General features: G+C 55.7%; 2 long non-coding RNA genes across 3 annotated transcripts; one reads left to right on the plus strand and one right to left on the minus strand.

Annotated features, from left to right (window-relative positions):
* The first annotated feature begins 2,109 nt into the window (after positions 1-2,109).
* Positions 2,110-10,640, plus strand: LOC144287109 (uncharacterized). 2 transcript variants are annotated; one of them, XR_013355007.1, is made up of 2 exons: positions 2,110-2,345; positions 7,291-10,640. It is a non-coding gene; the product is annotated as an uncharacterized LOC144287109 (long non-coding RNA). The 2 variants fall into 2 exon arrangements; XR_013355006.1 differs by lacking the exon at positions 2,110-2,345 and adding an exon at positions 4,682-6,326.
* LOC144287108 (uncharacterized) lies at positions 2,496-4,583 on the minus strand. Its single transcript, XR_013355005.1, has 4 exons — positions 4,200-4,583; positions 3,850-4,031; positions 3,534-3,582; positions 2,496-2,836 (listed from the first exon to the last, which is right to left on the minus strand). It is a non-coding gene; the product is annotated as an uncharacterized LOC144287108 (long non-coding RNA).
* Positions 10,641-11,211: the final 571 nt, after the last annotated feature.

The raw sequence follows: 11,211 nt of genomic DNA on the forward strand, positions 1-11,211 counted from the left end.
CTATTGCCTTCCTGTTTCTTCATCAGGGGTAAGCAATTTCCAGTCATCCCATCCATTAAATAAATATGTATTAAGAAAGAAAAACACGCCCAAGAGCATGCTGTGTGCGTCGCTGGATGCACAATGAGTCCTTCTCAGAAGACGGAGCTCTGAGCCTTGAGAAAGCATGAAACAGAGGAGACATCAAGGTCAGGGGGCAAATGCCCAGCCCCTGTCATGGGAGTCATCTTGGGTTCCACTTGAGGGGCTCAGGGTGGGGTCATTGAGAGAGTGGAAATCTCTGGAAAAACCCTAATAACCCTGTTGCAACATTCTAGGAAAATGGCCCATCTATTGAATAAGGGTGAATCAGCCAGGGGAAGGTTTGGGGCAGTCTCCGCCATCCCACGGCCACTTGTCCCCACCCTTCGGTTCCCCAGTGATGCTCCCACTACCCCCTGGGGGCCAGGGTGGTGCTCCTCTCCGGAATTTCAATGAGACACATGCAAATGGCCAGAGGGCACTTCAGGGGAAGTTATGAGGTGAGAGGGGTCCCGCAAAGCAGAAGTGAGAGTGGTGAGATTTCCCAGTTACACCCCCCCCTGCGCTCACCCCTCCCCAACACCCCGTGTGGGCCCAGGTCCTTCCCTCTCAGAAAGGAGGCCTGTGGTTTTTCCCCAATTACCCAAGTCTGAGAAAGTGTCCATGTTTAAAGGAAACTAACTTGTCAGTCTCATTTCAGCCCCAGAAATGAGGAATAGACTTGGGGCACCCGGCGGGGCTGGTGAGCAGCTGCGAGAAGTAGGAAAGGAGTACCACAAGGCAGGACAGGGTGTTAGCCCCCTGAGTAGCTCCTGACCTCGAGTGCCAGGTCCCTGGGCCTTCCCGCCCCAGCTCCCCCGGACTGCAGGCCCCCTAAGCCCCGGCAGACACTATTCAGGAAACCAGAACCCCACTTCTGGAGCTGGAGCTAGAGCTCTGGCCTCCATCCAGATGCACCTCTGAAACCTCCCGCCTTCGCCGCTCCCTTCTGATAGAGCAATTCTGCTGTCCCAGTAGCTTCCACTTTTAATTAATCGCCAATTGATTACCCTTCCATTTACACGTGAGTGTGAAGGCTCTGGCCTCTCCGTCAGGAAGTAAACTACCTATTGACAAGTGAGTCAGAGCCCTGGGTGGCTGTTCGTTATTCGTTATTCGTGAGCCAGGGTGGTGGCGGACCGGGCTTCCCCTCACCTGTTCCAGCTTGCCCTGCGAGATGGAAGTGAAGCTCTCTGGGGAGAACGTGGTTTCCTGCCTTTTCCTGGGCCCACGTTTGAACCACACTTTCTTCTCTCTCTCTCACTCACTCTCTCTCTTTCGCCAGATTGCCATCCCTGGTTTGGTGGCTTCTTGCCTGACCTTTTACCTATATCCTCGGTTTGGTTAACCATGGCTAACCCAAGGTGTAAACAAAACTATATGGCATCAGTGAAAGAATCAGTAGTACCCTGTAGGCTGTATTTCTTTTCCTGAGGGGGTGAGCTGAGCAGTGTTGGGTATGGGGACATGTCTCATTCTTTACTCATATATAACTTATTTTGTATTTTCGTCGAGGATAAGTATGCATTTAGTTTGTTTTACAACTCACAAGTATTAGTGCAATCATGTGAAGGAAAAAGAAAGGGAGGTGAGGGGTGTGAGTTGTGGGGTGGGGTGAGGGGTCTGGGGCCAAGGCTGGAGTCTGGAGGACCCCAGCACCCCGGCAGCTGAGGCTCAAGGGGAGGGGGACATTCCGTGGGCACTGGCCTCACCCAGTTAAGCAAGCCACTTAATCTCCCCATTTGGCAACTTTGTCCTCTGAACAGCAGGTGGGCTGTCGAGGACTCTCCCTCCTGCTCCTGGTGCCCTGGGCAGACCACCTGGGGCTGGTCAGAAAGGCAGCACCTCAGTCCCCACCAGAGGCCTGACGACCAGAGTCTGCATTTTAACAAGATCCAAGTGGTTGGTGCGGACATTCAAGTTTGAGAAGCACCAGGCTGAATGACATGGAGGATTTAGAACACCTAGTGGAGCGGGAGCATGGACAAAGGTCAGCTTCCTCCTCTTCCCTTCCCTGAGCCTCCTCCCACACTCTCTTTGGGAAACTTTTTGCTCCGGAGAGAGGGATTGGGTTAGATTAGCAGGGGCTCGCATTCTGATGGCGTTGCCTGTATTCTGTTTCCTTATGACCATGACGTGGAATAGACCACAAAGATTCTTATCCTGGTTCACAGATGGAAGAATGTGGCCCGAGGGAGTCCAGCAATTGGTCCTAAGGTCAGAGTGAGCCCAAAGGGACACAGGACACATGTGCAGATGCCTGAGGCTTCGACCACCAAGCTAAGGTCACCCATGGAAGTGGTCACTCCCTCTCGTGGGGAGTGGGGGGGCCCAGGGGGCAGCTGGAACCTATGATCATCAAAAAGGTTTGCTGAACAGAGTGTAAAAGGACCCCAAGGGACTGGAGTTTGGTGTCCTAAACGTGACACCAAATGTGACAGTTTAACAATTTGCATTTAATAACCGTTTGGGGGGATCCATCCTGTACTGGACCCTGGGGATCTATCCGACATTGAACCATATGGACACATGGGTGGGGGCTTACAGTCAAGAAGGGCAGGCCAATGGGACATTGGACATGAGGACAGAGGCCGAGCCGACACGTGCAGGGTCCTAGGAAGACCATCCCCACGGAGAGGTGGAGAGGTGGAGAGGCCCGGTGGCAGCACCTGCAGGGGCCCTGGAAGGGGGTGCGCTGTGGCCACAGGCTGCGGACACTCTGGCGGTGACCTGGCACCCGAGATGGCCTCTCCGGGGTGTAGGGAAGGACCTGGGTCTGGCCAAAAAGGGGAGGGAGGTGGGCGCGGCCTGGGAGGAAGGTGGGGAGGGAGGGGAGCCCTGCCCTAGCGTGCCCTCTGTCCCGGGCGCGCACCCTGCCGGGAAGCCCTAGGGCCGCAGCTGCTCGGCGGGCCCGGCCCAGAATAGCCGCCCTTCCGGGCAGGGCTGCCCCGGCCGCAGCGCCAGCGCCCGAAATAGGGCTCGGCCCGGAGGCCCCCCGGCCGCGGCTGGAGGGCGCAGGGGGCCGCCGGGCTCGGGACCCGCGGGGACCCGGGGAGGGGCGCAGGCCGGGATCCGGGATGGGGCGCGGGGCGGGGAGCGGGGGGGGGGGGCGGGGGGCGCTGACCTCAGCCCGGGGGAAGCCCGTCGGGGGCCGCTGATGGAAGGGCGGAGGAATGCGGGCCGCGGTCCCTCCCCGGTACACGTTGCCCCGGGGAGCGGTTGCCATGGGCACGGGCCTGGGGGGCGGGGTTCACACGCGCGCAGGGGGAGGGGCGGCAGGCGGGCCTCCAGGGACCCTCTCCGCCCCTCCCCCTCCGCCCCGGGGTGTGCGCGCTGCTCCCACCCGCCGGGTGACATGCAGAGGGGGGTTGCGGTCAGCTGCAGTCCTGGGGCCAGGGGGACCTGGGGAGGCTCTCTGCCTGGCCCCCCTTCCTGCTCCCCCAGCCTCCACTCCTCCCCCAGCCTCCACTCACCGGCTCCTGGGCTCAGTTTCCTCGTCTAGTAACCGGTGATAAGTCGTATCTACCATACAGGGTGGTCATGATTAAAATAGAATCATTATGTAATGTGCCCTGTGCTCTATAAATGGGGTCCTCTCTTCCTCCCCGCCCCCTTCCTCCCCAGGCAGGCCTGGGATCCCTTAGGCCTTCCCATGTCACTGTCCTGTGTTTGCACCCCTTCCCCCACCCTCCCCCTCATCCCACCCCACCTGCCAGAGCATCAACACCCTTGCCCTAACCTTAACCCTTCCCTGTCTTCCCTTCCCCTCAGGGTTACCTTGGAACCCACCTCATACAAGAGGATGGTCCAACTTGTTGTCAGAACCTGCGGGAATCCCAGGCTAAGGTCCAAAAATATTCACGGAGGGTGCAGCCTGGCTGGAGTGAGTCAGCCTCTCCTTCTGAGCATCAGTTGCTGCTTCAGCTGCCCTTTGCAGCTTGGGCCTGGTGGTTGCCAGGACAAGGCGGCCCCTGGAAATCACTGGGATGATCAGCATGGTCTGGGGGTGGGGTTAACGCCGGCCCAGTGCACCTGGCAAGGAAGGGCCTCTCTTTCCCCCTTCCCCTCCTCCTTGGGAAGCAAGGCTCTGGCCCCAGGCACAGTGGTACCCCATGTAAGGAAGGGCGGGCCTGACTTACTGTAACTGCCTGGCCAAAAGCCTGATTGTCGTGTGGTTGGGCAGGCCAGCCGGAGAGGGGCCCTGGTGTAGGGAGAGCTCCCAGTGTGAGAAGTGGAGGCAGAGTGTCGCTGTTTTCCCAGGGAGAATCAGTAGACCAGGTGGGGATACATAGAGAGTCACCCTTTCTCCCCTCGGTGGGGCAGGCCACTACTTCAATGCCAGATTATTGTAAGAAATCAAGCCTGGGGCCGCCTGGGTGGCTCAGTCCATTAAGTGTTGGTCTTGGGCTCAGGTCAGGATCCTGGGGTCCTGGGATTGAGCCCCGCATTGAGCTCCCAGCTCAGCGAGGAGCCTGCTCCTCCCTCTGGCTTGTGGTCTCTCTCTTGCTCACTCTCTTCAAATAAATAAATAACATCTTTAAAAGAAAGAAAGAGGAAGAAAGAAAGAGAGATCTGTCCAGGGGCTCAGCCCCTTTTCAGCAGCATCAGAGCCGCCAGTGTTGACAGAGCACTCGCTGTGTCCTAGGCAATGTGGGTGTTCGCTTGCTGAACCATCACAACCCGGGGGAGATGGGAAGCAGGTTTAGAGACCTACCCAGGTCTCCCAGCTGTGAGGAGGCAAACTGGACCGGGATGAGAAATTAGGCTCCTAATCGCCCCTCCATCTGGCCCCCTGAGTATGGGAACCAGCGGAGCAGCCGGAAGAGCAGATGGCCTGGGGACAGCCCAGGTGCCTGAGCCCCTCCCCCTCGCCTGCTCGGTACTCAGCTGACTTCCTGTCCCTGGAAGAGCAGCTGCGGGTCTGCTGGGGCAGGGCGGCCCCTTCCTGTGGTTCAGGTAGAGCGCAACCTCATGCTTTCTTAGCATCCTCCCTCTCTCCCTTCCCTAGAAGTCAGACCTGGGTACCCCAGATTGCCGCCCAGAGCCTGGGGTCTGCCCAGAGTCCCCAGCGGCAGGTGAGGGTGGAGTGGGCAGAGAGAAGGAGCTGCAGGCCCCGGTTGAGGAGGGCTCCAGGGGACCTGAGAACTCGGCCTTCAGCTCTCAAAGATCACTTGGAGGCCTTCCCCATCCCGTCTCCTCTCTGACAATGGTGAAGAGGCAGATGAAGGCCCTTTAGCATCACATCCCTGGCTCTCCCCGGCCTGATTGTTTGGATTCAATGGGAACATCTGAGGGATGGAGGCTGCTGTGTGCCCGTGTCCACCTCACTTCCAGACACCCAGGGCTTTGCAAAGAGCTGGCTGTTGGGCATCCCCTGGACTTTTCCCTAGGTAACATTGCCAAGGAACTGTGGCACTGGCCAGATTTCCCATGCCTGGCCCGGTGGCTCTACCTCTCTCTCTCTCTCTCTCTCTCCCATGGAAGCTCGGCATAAGCTTTCTGGAGGATGCTCTTCCTTGTGCGAGGGGTCATCTGAGGTTGCTTACACTGAGCTCCTCACCAGAGAAATGCAGGAGGCATCCCTGCAGCTAAATGAGGCAACGTCTGTGGAGGACCAAGCCATGCCAGGCAGGCTACAGCCGTATGCTCCCTCCCAGAGAGACATCGCCCTTGGCCATGCAGCCCTTGGCTAGGCCAACAGCTGGGCTTCATCCCTGGGTGCCTTTTCAGCCCATCCTTTGCTCAAGGTGTCCTTAACAGAGCATAAAGGGACATTCCACTTGTCTCTCTGCCCAAGAGCAAAGAAGGACACATTTCTCTGGCTCTTCCTCAAAGATGCAAAGAAAGAAAAAAAGATGTTCTTTATCTGAGATCCTACAGACCCAACCAGCAGTCCTGGGTTGAATAGTGTCCCCAGAATTCATGTCCACGTGGCACGTGTGCATCTGACCTAATTTGGAAATAGGGTCTTTGCAGATATAATTAGTTAAGATGAGGTCATAGTGGATTAGTTTGGGCCCTAATCCAATAACTGGTGTCCTTATAAGAAGAGGAGATTTGGACACAGACACAGAGAAAAAGGCTGTGTGAAGACAGAAGCAGAGATGCGAGTGACGCATCTATCCACCAAGGATTGCCAAGGACTGCTGGCAGCCACCAAGCTGAGAAGAGCAAGGAAGGAACCCCCCGCCCCCCAAGGCTTCAGAGGGATTGCGGCCCCACCGACACCTCGACTTTGGACTCCTGGCCTCCAGAGCTGTGATAAGGTCCATCTCTGTTGTTTTAACCCTCCCCGTTTGTGGTCCCTTGTTAGGGCAGCCCCAGGAAACTTGTACAGCCACCAAATGTCACACTGAGGGCAGTTGAGGAAAACAAGAAGGAAATGTAGCAGGCACACAGAGCAAAAACTGGAAAACACCAAGGAGGAGACGGGAAGTGCTCCCTCAGGGTCTTCCTCTCTCGGGGGACAGGATACAGTGGAACCAGTGGCACAGCCTTGCCATCTTCCTCCGAGCAGGAACAGCGCAGGAGCGTGGAAGGCTGAATGTTGGGTGAATGGGAAGTGTTCAGATCTTGCTGGTCCCAGGGAGCCCCTGCTAATCATCATCATCATCATCATCATGGGACCTGGTCTTGTATCACCCTTATAATGCAGGAAGCAGGTTTTGTTGAGATCCCTCACATAGAGATTAGGAACCAAGGCAAGGCCGTTAGGTGCCCGCCCAAGGTCGTTTGCCAGGAAGCAGTGATCTGGGACACACAGCCAGCTTTCCTGCCCCACAGCCGGCGCTCTGCCCTCTGCCAGTCGGGTGCCGCGGAGGGAGGGGGGAGCAGTGGCGGGATGGCTCCCAAGCCAGTAACCGGTGGGGTTAGCAGGTGCTGGCCATGGGCAGGGTCACGGCAGCCTGCCTGGGTCACTGCCTGGGTTTGGACCCCTGCTCTGTTCCTGGTTAGCAGTGTGATTCTGGGGCAAGTCACAGTACATCCTGTTCGCCAACTCTCCCTATTGAAAAACTGGGGACGATGATAGGACCTAAGTCATGGAGTTGTTGGAGAATTAAGTAAATTCATATGTTTCAAGTGCTTAGAATAGAGCTTGGCACACTGGAAGTGCAGCCATGAAGGTGCGGACTGAATAAAACACGCTGGGGAGGGGGGCGCTCCTTCCCCAGGGTTGGGGCGAAGGAGCGCCCTGAGGGATGGTGAACCTGTCTTCTTCTTCCTCCACAGGCCAGGGGGAGACCAAGGCCAACACCAGTCTCATACAGTCCTTGTCTGTGTCCAGCAAGGAGGGGCCCTGGTTCAGTTGTCTGAATCCTGCCTTTCAGGCTGAGAACACCTTTTGATCCTGGGCCAGGCCAGCGTTTTCCTCCCCGAGGAGAGCTCAGATCCCTGCCATCACCTCCACCCCGAGTCCTGGTTGGTCGCTGCCTAGTTAGCTGTACTGGTGGAGGGACCTAGACTGGGGTGACTCACCGTCACACATCAGCCTATGGAAGGATAGTGCACAGTGCACGGCCCGGGGGATGGTACTGTGTGCTGCATTCACAGACAGAGCCAGAATGTGCTGAGCAGCATGTGCGTGAGCAACGTGTCCACCCTGCACGCGTCCGGGAAGTCCTCCCGTCATCTGTGACCACTTCCTCGCCTGTCTCTTGGGGGTCTGCAGCCTCTACTGGGTATCTGACCCTTTTCATCGGCTCCTCTCCAGATGTCTCTCTTACCAGCCACAGAGCCCAGCCCCGTGACCCCAGGGCCTGTAGACTCTGCCTGAGTTGAGGCCCCTCCCCTCCTGTGCTCAAGACTGACCGGCTCAGTGCTCAGCCTGGTGTGGGCACAAGGTCTCTTGCTGCAGCTGGGCCCCTTGGCTGACCTTCGCAGCTCCTTCTCTTCGACTGGAGAGGCCTGGCAGTGTGCCTGCGGGGCGGGCCCCGCTACTCTCCTGGGCTCCTCCCCTCCACTCCAGGGCTCTGGCCATAGCCTGGTCAGGGTCCTTGCTGACTTGTCAGCCAAACCCTGGAGTGATGGCCCGAGGAGGCCAGTGGGGAAGCCCCAGTGTGTAGGACAGTAGTCCACAGCCAGGGACTGCCTCCCCCCCATCACTGGGCAATGCTGGTTGGCCAGTTGGTCTCTGAATATCTTCTAGATGGCCTCCCTGCCAGATCCCCTTGCCTACTTTCACCAGGAGCCAACCTTCAAGGGATACTGAAAAAGGCAGTGGATCGCTGGAGGACTACTCCTGGAAGCCAGCCTGCCTCCCTCTCAGAGCAGGCTCCTCCCCATCCAGCCTCCTCTTCATAGGATCCTGTAACAGAAAAGTTACATAGAGGTCATCTCATTTGTCCCCCAGCTTCCAGAAAGAGAGTTTAGGGTGGTATTGGGGTTCTCCGAGGCTTCAAGCAAAATCTCTTACCTTGGATTGGCCAGAGGTCTAACTGGAATTTCCTTAGGAATTCTATGTCCTTTGGGAGGACAGCTCTGAACATCTGAGTCTCCCTCCTGCAGAGAGGTGGGATGAAGCTGGCATTCCCTACAACCGCCCAAGCTCTCCACAGGTGGAATGACGGCCCTGGGACTGTCTCACAGGGCTGAGCTGGCCTCTGGTGAATGACCGGTGTGGACCCAACTGCCTGAGGAGCCTTTCTAGCCCCCGCTAGGTAGTGGGGACTCTCATATGCAGACGTTAGCAGTAGTGGGGAAGGTACGAGACTTTCGTCAGGTGATGAGTGTTCTAAGTCGGCTTCCACTGCTGATTATCTGCGTGCTTTGGGGCAGGTGTAAATCCCCTCTACACCTTAATTTGTTCACTGGAAAATGCAGTCTATTGCATTTTACCCACCTCACTTGCATCGTAGGCATATAGGGAGCATGGGATGGCACCGCGTAACAGGATGCATCTTGAGAAAAACAGAAACGCTATTTATACAAACATAAGGTACTAAAAATTAAAGATGTCTGCTGGTGTCCCAAACTAAAAAGTTGTGGATGACTTTATATTTTAACGACCTCTGAAACCCAATTATTTAAAGGCAATTCTGCTTTTGTACAGCTACGGGTCTAGTCCTGGTGATGGCCGCGGGGTGCCACCATAATCTGCCGGGTTTTGTAAAGAACATAAAAGAGCAGAAGATACAGTGCCTGGTACAGAGTAGGCATTTGATAAATAATCACAGAAAGAAGGAATAAGAGTGAGTTTCTTCCTTCAAAGAGTTCACAGTTCAGTTTGGAAGAAATCAAGAAACCGTAACACCATGTGACCAAGTGATAAACTCAGAGGATGCCTTCTGAGGGAAGAGAGGTCTCCAGGACTGCAGGAGTCCAGGAGAGCTTCAGGGAGGAGGCGGGAAAGGAGGCCGCCTGGAAGAGAGGGGCAGGGCAGGTGGGTGGGCAATTGGGCTGGATAATCCCAACAGGACGCCACACAGGCTCACAGGTGCGCAAGGGGGTGAAGTGCAGGGCAGATGGGGAAAGCATCCTCATGGAAGGAAGCAGATCTACCAGCGTGGGGTGCAGGGGGTGGGTGCTGACCAGGCTAGGTTTCCACTCAGGGGAGAGCCTGAGGAGTTAGAACCCAGCTGAGAAGAAAATGCTAAAGGAACTGATGTGGATCCTGCAGGGTGGGCCTTGTGTGTGACGTAACGAAAGCAGTATTTTTAGAAGATGAGTCTGGTATGGATATGCCCGATGGGGACATACCACACTTCTTGAAGTTCCCAAAAGTTTTTTTCCCTTTTCCGGGCCATTTCCCTCTTTCAGATCAGTAGAATGCCCCTGTGTCCCACACATCCCACAAGCCGCCTGCCAGCGGAGGGAACACCTGCTGTTTTGCCTGAGCTCACGAGTGTCACCTCTTCTGGGAAACCACTGTAGGTCATTTCCTCCTGGGGGCCCCCCAGCTGTATGCCGTATAATATTTTATTTTTATACTCATTCCTTTTTAGGATACTTCTTGGTTTTCATGTCTGGTTCCCGTTTCGGACTGTAAGCCTCTTGAAGTCTGAATGCCTCCTGGTTGACAGTGATCTCCAGCATTGTTCACAGTGCCCAGAACGGGGTTCCCACCTGCATTGGGATCGCCCTGGAGTGTTGTTAAGGCAGGGGTCAGATGCTGCTAACGTACCCTAAAACGCACAGACACTGCAGCCCCCATCACACAACCATCCACAAAGATCATATTGCGAACAGCGCCCCCTGCAGTTGTGCAGCACAGCGGCCTCCTGAAAGACCAGGTTTTATTTTTATTATTATTTTTAAAGATTTTATTTGTTTATTCATGAGAGAGAGAGAGAGAGAGAGAGAGGCAGAGACAGGCAGAAGGATAAGCAGGCTCCATGCAGGGAGCCCGATGTGGGACTTGATCCCGGGACTCCAGGATCACGCCCTGGGCCAAAGGCAGACGCTAAACCGCTGAGCCACCCAGACATCCCTGGACCACATTTTATATTTCGCCTCTTTACCTTCAACATCTTGTGCGTTATAGATACTACATAATGTTTTCTGTATGTAAAGGAAGACTGGAGATTTGAGGGGAAGGAAATGAAAGGCAATACATTTTCTTGTATAATGTACATAATGAACAAGCATTCTGGTTGTTTTATTTTTTCTTTTCTATATATATACGTGTGTGTGTGTGTGTATATATATATATATATATATATATATATTTTTTTTTTTTTTTTGGTAAGTCTAGCCCCGATTCAGCCTTTCTCTAAGATCCTTGCTATGAATGGCAGCAGTGACCTGTAACCAGGAGAACGCGCGGTTTTAGCATTCAGAGCCCTAGCTTCTTTTCAGAAGAGAGCCTGGGGCCTCTGGTTCTCTGCAATGCAGCCTTCCAGACCACTGCTGTTGCTTAAGGCCATGCTGCAATGCAGAGCACTCAGGAGTGGGAAGTCCAGAGTTCTCCCCGCTTCTGGGAACAGCCCCCCATCCCCCTCCCTGCACCAGCTTCCACAGGCAGTCCTCATGACAGTGGGTCAGGCTCACCCAAGGATTTCACAAATGCCTGGCCTGTTCCCAGCACAGCACAGCTGGGAGGGCTCAGCACTGGTTGGGGGGGCGGTGGAGGGGAAGGAGCACCGTACTCCTCCCCTGTGGGGGCCCGCTGTTCTCAGGCCCAGGGCCCAGGGGCTGGAGCCCGGGAGAGGGAAG

This window comes from Canis aureus, chromosome 16 (assembly GCF_053574225.1).
Source record: "Canis aureus isolate CA01 chromosome 16, VMU_Caureus_v.1.0, whole genome shotgun sequence".
Lineage (NCBI taxonomy): Eukaryota > Metazoa > Chordata > Mammalia > Carnivora > Canidae > Canis > Canis aureus.